At 39.8% G+C, this 10742-nt stretch overlaps 1 pseudogene; it reads left to right on the forward strand.

The window, feature by feature from the left end:
* LOC114039570 overlaps positions 1-9272 on the forward strand; it is a 17042-nt pseudogene extending 7770 nt beyond the window's left edge.
* The last annotated feature ends 1470 nt before the right edge of the window (positions 9273-10742 follow it).

Consider the following 10742-nt stretch of genomic DNA (forward strand, 5'->3'; position numbering starts at 1 on the left):
TGCAAGTATATATGTACAATAGATAATGTAGGTATATATGTATGTATAGGTTATATATTATATGTATTAGTTAAAATAATAATATAGTGACCTCATCTAAAAGCGCATGAAAAATTTCATATCTGTAACACTTCCTCCATCTCTCTATTAAAAAAACTGAAATCTAATCTCTGTCCCTCACAGCCCTACTGCATTGAAAAAAGAAAAAAAAATAACAAATTTCTGGTAACAGTGGCAAAAAAAAGAGGGGGGGGAGTATTCCTTCATAGAAAGTTGACTATAGAAGAGAAATTGGTAAATGAAATCTGATTTTTATTCTCTTTGGAAAATCAGAAGTGTTTTCCCCTGGGCAGTGGGGGTGGGGAGAAGGAGGGAAGCTTTAAATGACCAAGTTGAAAATGTTTGGGGCAGAAGAGGTTGAGATGGTACACACTTTTATGACATATTGGATGTTACAGTAAACTAATATAGTGACAGAATCTTAGAAATTAACAATTGAAAAGAAATCTAAGCACATCTTAGTCCAACCAGTATTTGAAAAAGTATCTTTATAATACACCAAACAAGCATTTACACATTCTTTGCTTAAAGATATTAAATGTGAGGGAACTCACAAACAGAAAATGAAGCCCATACCTCTTTGGATTACTCTACTGGTTAGAAACTGTTATGATCAAAGTTAAGGTAAATGGAAACGCAAAGTTCCAAGCATGATCAATTTGTTGACAAAGCATGAATTTGCCAATAAACAAGGTCTGAGCCTCCTCAGAAAAGTGAGGGGGACAGCTCTCTTTTATGGACAAAAGAAGGAGCTCTCAGAATGGAAAGCAGAATCATAGATGGGGAAACAGTGTAATTGGTTACAAAGCCTGTAGCATCATAGAAGTGAGGAACAAAATGACTGGCTGGAAATTGGTAATAAGGGGCTAGCGACAAACCCTCTTTCCATCCTGTCACTAAGAAATGTTCATCACGACCATGGTAATCTACTGCTTGATAAACCCAAAGACCCCAGCTTCTGGGACAAGGACTCACTATTTAACAAAAATTAATTGGGAAAACTGGAAAATAGTATGGCAAGAAACGAGGCACAGACCAATAGCTTACACCACATACCAAGATAAGGTCAAAATGAGTACATGATTTAGACATAAAGGGTGAGACTATAAGAAAATTAAGAGAGCAGGGGCAGCTAGGTGGCATAGTGGATAGAGCACTGGCTCTGGAGTCAGGAGGACTTGAGTTCAAATCCAGCCTCAGACACTTGACACTTACTAGCTGTGTGACTCTGAGCAAGTCATTTAACCCCAATTGCCTCACCAAAAAATAAAAAGATGAAAGAAAGAAAATTAGGAGAGCAAGGAATAGTATACCTGTCAGATCTATGGAGAATGGAAGAATTTAAGACCAAACAAAAAATAGAGAATATTATGAAATGCAAAATGGATAATTTTGATTACATTAGATTAAAAACTTTTTACACAAACAAAGTCAATGCAATCAAGATTAGAAGGGAAGCAGAAAGCTAGGAAACAATTTTTACTGCTAGTGTCTCTGATAAAGGTTTCATTTCTGAAATATGTAGAGAACTGAGTCAAATTTATAAGAATACAAGTCATTCCTCAATTGATAAATGGTCAAAGGATATGAACAAGCAGTTTTCTGATGAAGAAATTAAAGCTATCTATAGTCATATGAAAAAAAATGCTCTAAATCACCATTGATTAGAGAAATGCAAACCAAAACAACTCTGAGGTATCACATCACACCTATCAGATTGGCAAAACAGGAAAATGATAAAGATTGGAGAAGATGTGGGAAAATTGAAACACTATTGCATTGTTGGTGGAGTTGTGAACATCTCCAACTATCTTGGAGATCAATTTGGAACCATGCCCAAAGGTCTATAAAATTGTGCATACCCTTAGACCCAGCAATAGCACTTCTAGGTCTGTATCCCAAAGAGATCATAAAAATGGGAAAAGAACCCACATGTACAAAAATATTTATAGCAGCTCTTTTTGTGGTGACCAAGAGGTGGACATTGAGGGGATGCCCATCAATTGGGGAATGGCTGAACAAGTTGCAGTATATGAATGTAATGGAATACTATTGTTCCATAAGAAATTATGAGCAGGTGGACTTCAGAAAAACCTGGAAAGACTTACATGAACTGATGCTGAGTGAAGTGAGCAGATCCAGGACAACATTGTACACAGTAGCAGCAACACTGTGCAATGACTAACTTTAATAGACTTAACTCTTCTCAGCAATACAATGATCTAAGATAATTCCAAAAGACTCATGATGGAAAATGCTATCCGCATCCAGAGAAAGAACTATGGAGTATGAATGCAGATCTAAGCATACTATTTTCTCGTTTTCTTGTTTGTTTGTTTCTTCTTTCTCATGGCTTTCCTCTTTGGTTTTAATTCTTCTTTACAACATGATTAATGTGGAAATATGTTTAGTCTGATTGTACATGTATAGCCTATATCAGCTTGCATGCTGTCTTGGGGAGGGGGGAGGGAAGCGAAGGGGAGAAAATTTAGAACTCAAACTTATGGAAGTGAATGTTGAAAACTAAAAACAAATAAATAAAATTTTTAAAAAATTAAAAAGGAATATTCATTGTTTCAGTCCACCTGCAAGGAAAGTTTAGTGATAGTGGACCAGACTGCCTTGGATAACACAATAGACTCCATGGAGTCCACCTGCATCCTTCAAGGATACCAGATTTTCTTGAGGCAAGAACAGAACAGTGATTAGCAGGAGAACTGAACTTCTAAACTTAACTCCAAGACAGTGAATGATTTACAGGTAAGCTGCATTTCCAAATTTAACTTTGAGACAAGTGAACCATGACTTAGGCAGTTACAAAAATGTCAGCAGTGATGCAGAATGAGATCAATAACAAAATGGAATGAATTTGATTTTCCAAATTTTCTGAATTTTTTCCTAACCTCACGCTTGCATTCGTCTCTCTGCGACTTCCACCCACTACATTTTCAGAAGCTGACCTCTCTCTATAGCCTTTTTTATTTCCTGACCAGGATATTTTCTTTACAATTAAACTAGCCTTTCCTCAATCTGTAAACAAAGGAATTCCTCCAATTTAGGGATCCCTTGACTTCAGTCTCCCTCCTCTCTGGGCACCTTCAGTACACCTGGCTTGCCAACTGCTCTACCCAAACCAGAGACCATGCCCTGGAGGAAATTCTGCTTGGAAATTCTTGCAATCTATTGATTGGGGACTTTCCCCCTCCCCCACCCCAGAATACTATTTCAGAAAAGCCCTGACCATGCTTCACTTCACTTGTTCCTCTCCAACCACATCCTCCAGCCAAACCCCTGTCCAATCATCTCACAGTAGCACAAGTATGCCCTTTCCTATCGCTCTCCCTTCTCCATTTCTGAAACCATGAATCAAGATGAAATCAACTCTGTTATTATTCCTTGTTGGGATATATCACTATATTCTCCTATGGCACCATCCTGGGGACTTTCTAACCCAAAATACCACTCCCAAGTCTCTATTTTTCATGTGTTGTCTCCTGCATTAGAAGATAAGATCCTTAAGGACAAAGCCTGTCTTTGTGCACGTAGTTATATCCCTAGCACTTAGCATAGTGCCTCCCATGTGGTACGAACTTAATAAACGCTTTTCATTCATTCATTCAGTAAGTCAGTCAAGTTCCCCTAGAGGCTTCTGCCCTTCCCCAGCCCACATCCCCCTCTCCACTTTATTTACAATGTCTCTCAGATGTAGATTGTAATATTATACTTCACCCATGGGAATAGCTTTGTAAAATAAGATGTCTTCCAGCCTGAGAATTCCTGAAATTTGACATTTAGGGTTGTTTCTGTTGAATTAATAGTATGAGCTCAGCAAGGGACTGAGTTGGTATAATATGATGTAGTAGAGTATGAATCTGTAGCTTGGGATTCTAATCCCAATTCTACTATTAACTAGGTGCTTGACCTTGAGTTTAACATTTTGGAATCTCAACATCTTCATATGTAAAATGAGAGGCTTGTCTCCAAAGTTCCATTCCTTGCACATCTAAAGTGCTGTGCAACACCAATTCCTAGGTTTAGAAATTAGGAATTAAAGAAAAATTTCTCAAGATAACTCCCCTAAAGTCAATGCCTTTTGATAGCATTGCGGTGACACTGGGTTGTTCAAGGAAAAACAAAACAAAACACTGGACCAGAAAAGTTATACTCGTTCAGGTTAGAGATCCTTCTACCCCACCCTCCACCCCTACTCTAGACCAATGGAGAAATACGAAAATTGGCCAGTGGTCTGTGATTTGTAATCTAAGAGAATTGCCCCAGACTAAGAGGTTGAGTCTATGGTCACGTGACTAGTTTATGGAAGTGGTGGGATTCACACCCAGACTTTAAGATTAAACTCTCTGCCCCGCTCCCTCTGACAGGTCCTATTGAATTTCAAGTAACAGCACAAACGTTGACTATTTGCTCTTCCTTAAGGGCTAACCTACCTGGGTAGAAAGAATCTCATCACTAGAAGATGGGCTACCAAGTAATCATTTATTTTTTGATGAGGTAAAGAAGGAGACACAGCCACTCACCAAACCATCCACCAAAATGTGGAGTTGTGATCTGTATTCTGGTGGAGAGTACCTACTGATGAATTTATGATCATTCAAAAGATTAAAGTTCTTTACATGAGGGGTGCCCATGATTTACTTTTCGGCAGCTGGACTGCACGGTTTCCTGGCAATTTGAACAGAGCACCTGGCTCATTTGCATGCCCTTTGAATAATGAGGACACTCAGACTAGTCAAGGCAGAGAATTTTTTTTTCTCTTCATGTGGCACTAAGGCAGTGATTTGTGCTAGAAGCAGAAACAAGATCCCTCTCCTGAAAGTAAGACTGTAAGCACTGAGTATATAACTAGCACAATCACTTACCTAAAGAGGCTTGCTAATAGATTTTTTTTTGTCTAGAGTGATTAATTATTTCTGATGGGCTAACAATAATTTCAAAAAACACAACCTGATTTAAAAAAAATACACAAAACAGCATCAACAACAACTGAATGCAGCCTCCAAAATTTTTAACATCAGTAGTAGAGAGGGCATACTGATACAAGCCTAATGATAGCTCCCATGAATTCAGGTTTATTCAACAAGCATTTATTAAGTGTTTACTGCATACCAGGCGCTGTGCAGGGGACACAAATACGGAATCTCTTCCTTTCATATATGTTGCTATTAAATGCACAAGGCAATGTTACTCATACCCAGGGCTCCAGGGGCATGCTCTGGGGCACATCAGACAAAAAGAACATTGGCCAGGCCTTGAAAACATGTAGGGTTATAGCTATGTTTCTTAGTGGAGGAAGAGGATTCTTTGGCTTACTTGGAACTGAAAAATTGACAGATGACCCACAGGGCCCAAGAACCTTCCTCCAATTGCAACCCCAGGAACTGAGTGTTCCTGGAGACAAACTAACAGTCTGAAATGCATCTAATTGTAGATGTAAGACTATACTATGGAACAAAGACATTTCTTCACGACCCCAATTGACTCCCTCCAGCATAAGGATTGATAGATTGTACAAGTTACATCCTTGTGAGGATAACCACACATGACACCCTATATTTAATCCTTACTTTTGAATCTTCCTAAGATAGCAGTCTCTGTAAAAATCTGGCAGCTATGTGATCCAAGGGTTAATTAGGCCTTGCCCAGAAAAAAATGATTTCCCTTTCTCTATCCTGAATTAATTCTGAGTGACCAGTTGGCTCTGGAAAAATGGAAGATAAATGTGAGCTCGTAATCCTGATTCCCCTTACACTTCTTCCTCTTCTGCTCCTGTCTTTAATCTCACACAAGCAGGAAGGCTCTACAGATTCATTGTTATTCTTCTCCTTGAGATATGACTTTTGTCTCTTCCAGTTTGGGGTTTGGTTGGGGTTGGTAGGAGCTGATCCAACGTAACAATCTCTTACCCCCATCCCAAGCCGCTTTCTCAGAGGCCTTTCCTTTGCAGAGACATTAGAATAATTTCAGTCTCCTTCCTCCCCTTCCCCAGTTGGGTTTAACATCTTAATTCCTTACCCTGTCTGCCAGTGAGCAGTTGTTTTGAATTCTTCATTGAGCCGTCCACTAGCGACACCAAGATCTTTTCCCTTTTTTTTCTCTCTCTCCCTGAAAGGTTACAACTAATTCAGAACCCATCAGCTTGTGAGAACCGTTTAAATTGTTCCTTCAAACTGAAATCCGTCTGCTGTCGTGTTGCTCAATTACTTGGTTTTCTTTAGTCTTTCTTGGATTCTTCATAAAATTCTCTTCCCTTCACTGGCCTGACTGATGTCATCACATCAGCAAAGTTTTGACCTCCATATTAACCCCTCTCTGCTGGGTTGTTAATATGTGGTTGTAAACCACCTGTCTGAGAAACATGCCTCTAATAACCTTTTCCCACGAACCAAATTTTCCACCTTTTTCTGGCGTTTTGGTCTTAACTCTTCTCGTACCACATTCTCTCTTCCATTCATTCATTCCTTCAACAAACACTTGTTGAACCTCAGCGATATGCCAGGCCCTGGGGATACAAAAGTCATAGGAGCAAACACAGAGAGCTGGAAAGGAGGCCAGGGACTATTTAGTCTAAGCCTCTATTTGTACAAAGGAGGAAACTTACACCCAAGTAGGTGAAGAGACTTACTAAGAGCATGATGGTAGTAAGTGTCAGAAGCAAGATTTGAATCCAAGCCTTCTGACTCCAGAGCCTGGACAATTTTGGCTCTACCATTCTACAGGCTTTGCCTTCAAGGAGTCTACTTACTAGAGAACCGTATGTTTTACTTTGTCTTCAGGACCTAACCTCTTAAAAAAATCAACAACAACTCTGAGATTCTAAATGGATTTGAGTCTTTGGGCCACCCAGTATGATGACTTATTCAATTCATTTCCATCCAACAACTACTTGTTAAGCACCTACTATGTGGAAAGAACTGGGCTAGGTAGGCTTGTTGCTGTTAGTGGTGCTGGTGGTCCTTTGTTTTCAAAGAGGGTCAATGACATTGTGTGGAAGAGAACCAATGACATCATGGGGTGATGGCTTGACTTGCACTTAAGTTGGATTTAAATGAGGCAGAGTTGCACAAAGTCGTCAGCCTCTCTCTCTTCCAGAGTCACTGAAGTCCAGGGACAAGACAAAAATTAGAATGGCTGGAGATGGCTCAGGATGCAGCGGATGACCTTGGTGTCTTCCATGTCTGACCAAGCTCTAAGTGCTCCACAGTGCCTGGGTTAGCCATTTTCATGGCCACTGGAACAAATTGTTCTCATCCACCCATTCCACCAGAGGGTGTCTTCACATGCTAAGGAGGTACTGCAGATCCAAACACAAAACTGATACAATCCTTTTCCTTGAAAAGCTCCATTATACCCTAGGTATATGATATGGCCACAAGGAAATAGATACCAAGTACATATGAAGGAATTAGCCTTTGAATAACTCACTCCCCATCTTGGAAAGCCAAAGAAATCCGGGATCTATTGACCCTTCCTAAGGGATCACCCAGCATAACGCATCTTTAGAGATAGGTTAATAACCTTGTTATCTGCCCCTTATTTTTTGCCATTACATTCTGGGATTTCTGGTGGTCTCCACCCCCACTTCCCACCATATGATATTCAAAATAATATAAAATAATTCCACAAGGGAGAAAGTGATAATTACTGGAGTTGCTGTAGCTTGGCAGAATGTAACAGATTTTTCTTTGGAATGAGACCATAGGCAATCCCCATTGGAAATATGCTGGATTAGAAAGAGTATCAGACTTGCCATCAGAAGAACTGGGTTTGAGTTCCAGCTTGGGCACTTATTAGCTAGCTGTGTGACCTTGTAAATCACTTCACCTTTCCTGGTCTCAGTTTCCTTATCTGTAAAATAAGGAGGATTGGACTAGATTAGCCCCAAGATCCCTTTTAGACCCAAATACCTGATATAGATATAGATATATCACAAGTTGTCTACCAATCAGAGCAAGCCTGCACCTGTAAAGCCAAACTACGCATTAAAGTTCACACTAGCAGGACATACTGAAGCCGTATCTTCGGTAAAATTTAGTCCAAATGGAGAATGGTTAGCAAGTTCTTCTGCAGATAAGCTCATTAAAATTTGGGGAGCATATGATGGAAAATTTGAGAAAACAATATCTGGGCACAAACTGGGAATCTCGGATGTTGCCTGGTCATCAGATTCCAATCTTCTTGTATCTGCTTCTGATGATAAAACTCTTAAGATATGGGATGTTAGCTCTGGGAAGTGTCTAAAAACACTGAAGGGTCACAGTAACTATGTCTTTTGCTGCAACTTCAACCCCCAATCCAACCTCATCGTTTCAGGATTTTTTGATGAAAGTGTAAGGATATGGGATGTGAAAACAGGGAAGTGCCTCAAGACTTTACCTGCTCATTCTGACCCAGTTTCAGCAGTTCATTTTAATCGTGATGGATCCTTGATAGTGTCAAGTAGTTATGATGGTCTCTGCCGAATCTGGGATACAGCATCAGGTCAATGTTTAAAAACACTTATTGATGATGATAATCCTCCTGTGTCTTTTGTGAAATTCTCTCCAAATGGTAAATACATTCTTGCTGCAACTCTGGACAACACTCTTAAGCTATGGGACTACAGCAAAGGGAAGTGCCTGAAGACATACACTGGTCACAAGAATGAGAAATACTGCATTTTCGCTAATTTTACGGTCACTGGTGGAAAGTGGATTGTGTCTGGGTCAGAAGATAACCTGGTTTACATTTGGAACCTTCAGACAAAAGAGATCGTACAGAAATTACAAGGCCATACAGATGTTGTGATTTCAACAGCTTGTCACCCTACAGAAAACATCATTGCATCAGCCGCATTAGAAAATGACAAAACAATTAAACTCTGGAAGAGTGACTGTTAAGCCCTTTCGATGTCATGTTAGAGACTGTATCAAGAAGTAGGTCCTATGAGGCAAGAAACTAAGATATTTGAGAATAGTTTCTTGGCCTAAAGGGAAATCCCCTTTTTTCTTCCCTGGAATGGGTAGCCTGGTGAGAAGAGGCAGCATCTGCCTTATTTGACAAATGGATCTTTTTCTTATTTTTTTGTTTTAAGGGGAAAAAATTTGCTTGTATTACTAGAAGGTCCCAAAAGACTTTGGTGATGCTTCTTGCCAACTCTCCTGATGCTGTCAAAGGAAGAGTTTCAATCTATATTGTGTTATAAATCGAGTCAGCAAAAACCTTAATTTTATAATTTTTTATTACAGAAGGATAAATTTCATTTCATCATGAATTTTTCCTCAACTAAATGTTCTGTAATTTTTTAAAAGATATCACTTACCCACTTCTAACTCTGTGACCAAATACAACCATGTAAGTTTTTGGCTTTCTATCCCCCAGTTTCACTGACCTTGTGGCGAAATATCTTTTAATCTTCTGTATAGTTTTACCTCTTGATATGTATGTTTAATAGATATATCACAAGTTGTCTACTTCCAATTTAAATCCCTGAACCTGAAAATTCACAACATGAAAATATGATCAATTAGAGATTGATTATTTCTTATAGGGGAGAGAGCGAAAGAATTCACTAGGGTCCTTAGCATCTGTAATTTAATTTACATCTTATATAATTTACACAATTTGTTTCTCTCCCCACCCCTACCCCATGTTTTTTCAGCAATCAGCCCTGTGTCTGGCACACAGTAGGTCTAAATAATGCTAGTTGTTGTTGTTACTCCTTCATTTTCAAAGAGGATCAATGCTAGTTGACTGATTGACTGACTGACTGTCTGGAGTCCTCTCCTACTCACTCCAGTTTGCTTGCCCTAATGGACCCATTGCTCTGAAACCTTGTTCTAATGTTTTCCTAGAGCTGTCTCTGGTTTCTAGAGTCTACCCACTTAGGCAGAGGTTTTAGCTGACTATCTTAAAGGCAATAATTAACCTTAATTTTCCCTGAAAGGGAATTTGGTCAGTTTCTATGCAGTGCAAATTGGCCTGCCCCTATCTGTCTTCATGTGGGCTTTGTGCTCAGCTCTCTTATCGAGGCGCTTTCCCGGAAGCATTGTTTCCCATTTCAATATAATTGCTTCAAAATAATGTGAAGAGATCAATTGCCACTTGTCAGCAGTAATTTGCTGCCACAGAAAAATAATATGGAAAAGAAAAATATGTGATTGCTTATTAACATAGATAGGAGAAAAATGCCCTCACTGGCTTTGGATACCTTGGGGAGAGGGGCATGGGGAGAAAGAGTGCAGCACCCTTTGGGCCCAGCTAGGAAGACTTTCTTGATGACCCTAGCCCACGCTGCTCTCTCTCTCTCTTTTTCTCTCTCTCTCTTTATCTGTCTGTCTGTGTGTGTCTCTAGCTCTCTCTCTCTCTGTGTCTCCTCTCTGTGTCTCTCTCTGTCTCCCTCCCTCCCTCCCTCTCTGTCTCTCTCTCTCTCTCTCTCTCTCTCTGTGTCTCTCTCTCTCTGTCTCTTCTCTCTCTGCCTCCTCTCTGTGTCTCTCTCTCTGTGTCTCTCCTTCTCCCTCTCTCTCGCTCTCTCTCTCTCTCTCTCTCTCTCTCTCTCTCTTTCTCTCTCTCTCCCTCCCCCAATCTCCTATAGGCTATCATCTGTCTCTACTGTTCATTTGCCCCTGCACCAGCCTCAAATTGTTTACCTTTTTATAACTTGTCTAGGCATTTCGACTTGCCTATTA

The sequence above is a fragment of the Vombatus ursinus genome, unplaced genomic scaffold (assembly GCF_900497805.2).
Source record: "Vombatus ursinus unplaced genomic scaffold, bare-nosed wombat genome assembly UNPS02000749.1, whole genome shotgun sequence".
In the NCBI taxonomy this organism is placed as follows: domain Eukaryota; kingdom Metazoa; phylum Chordata; class Mammalia; order Diprotodontia; family Vombatidae; genus Vombatus; species Vombatus ursinus.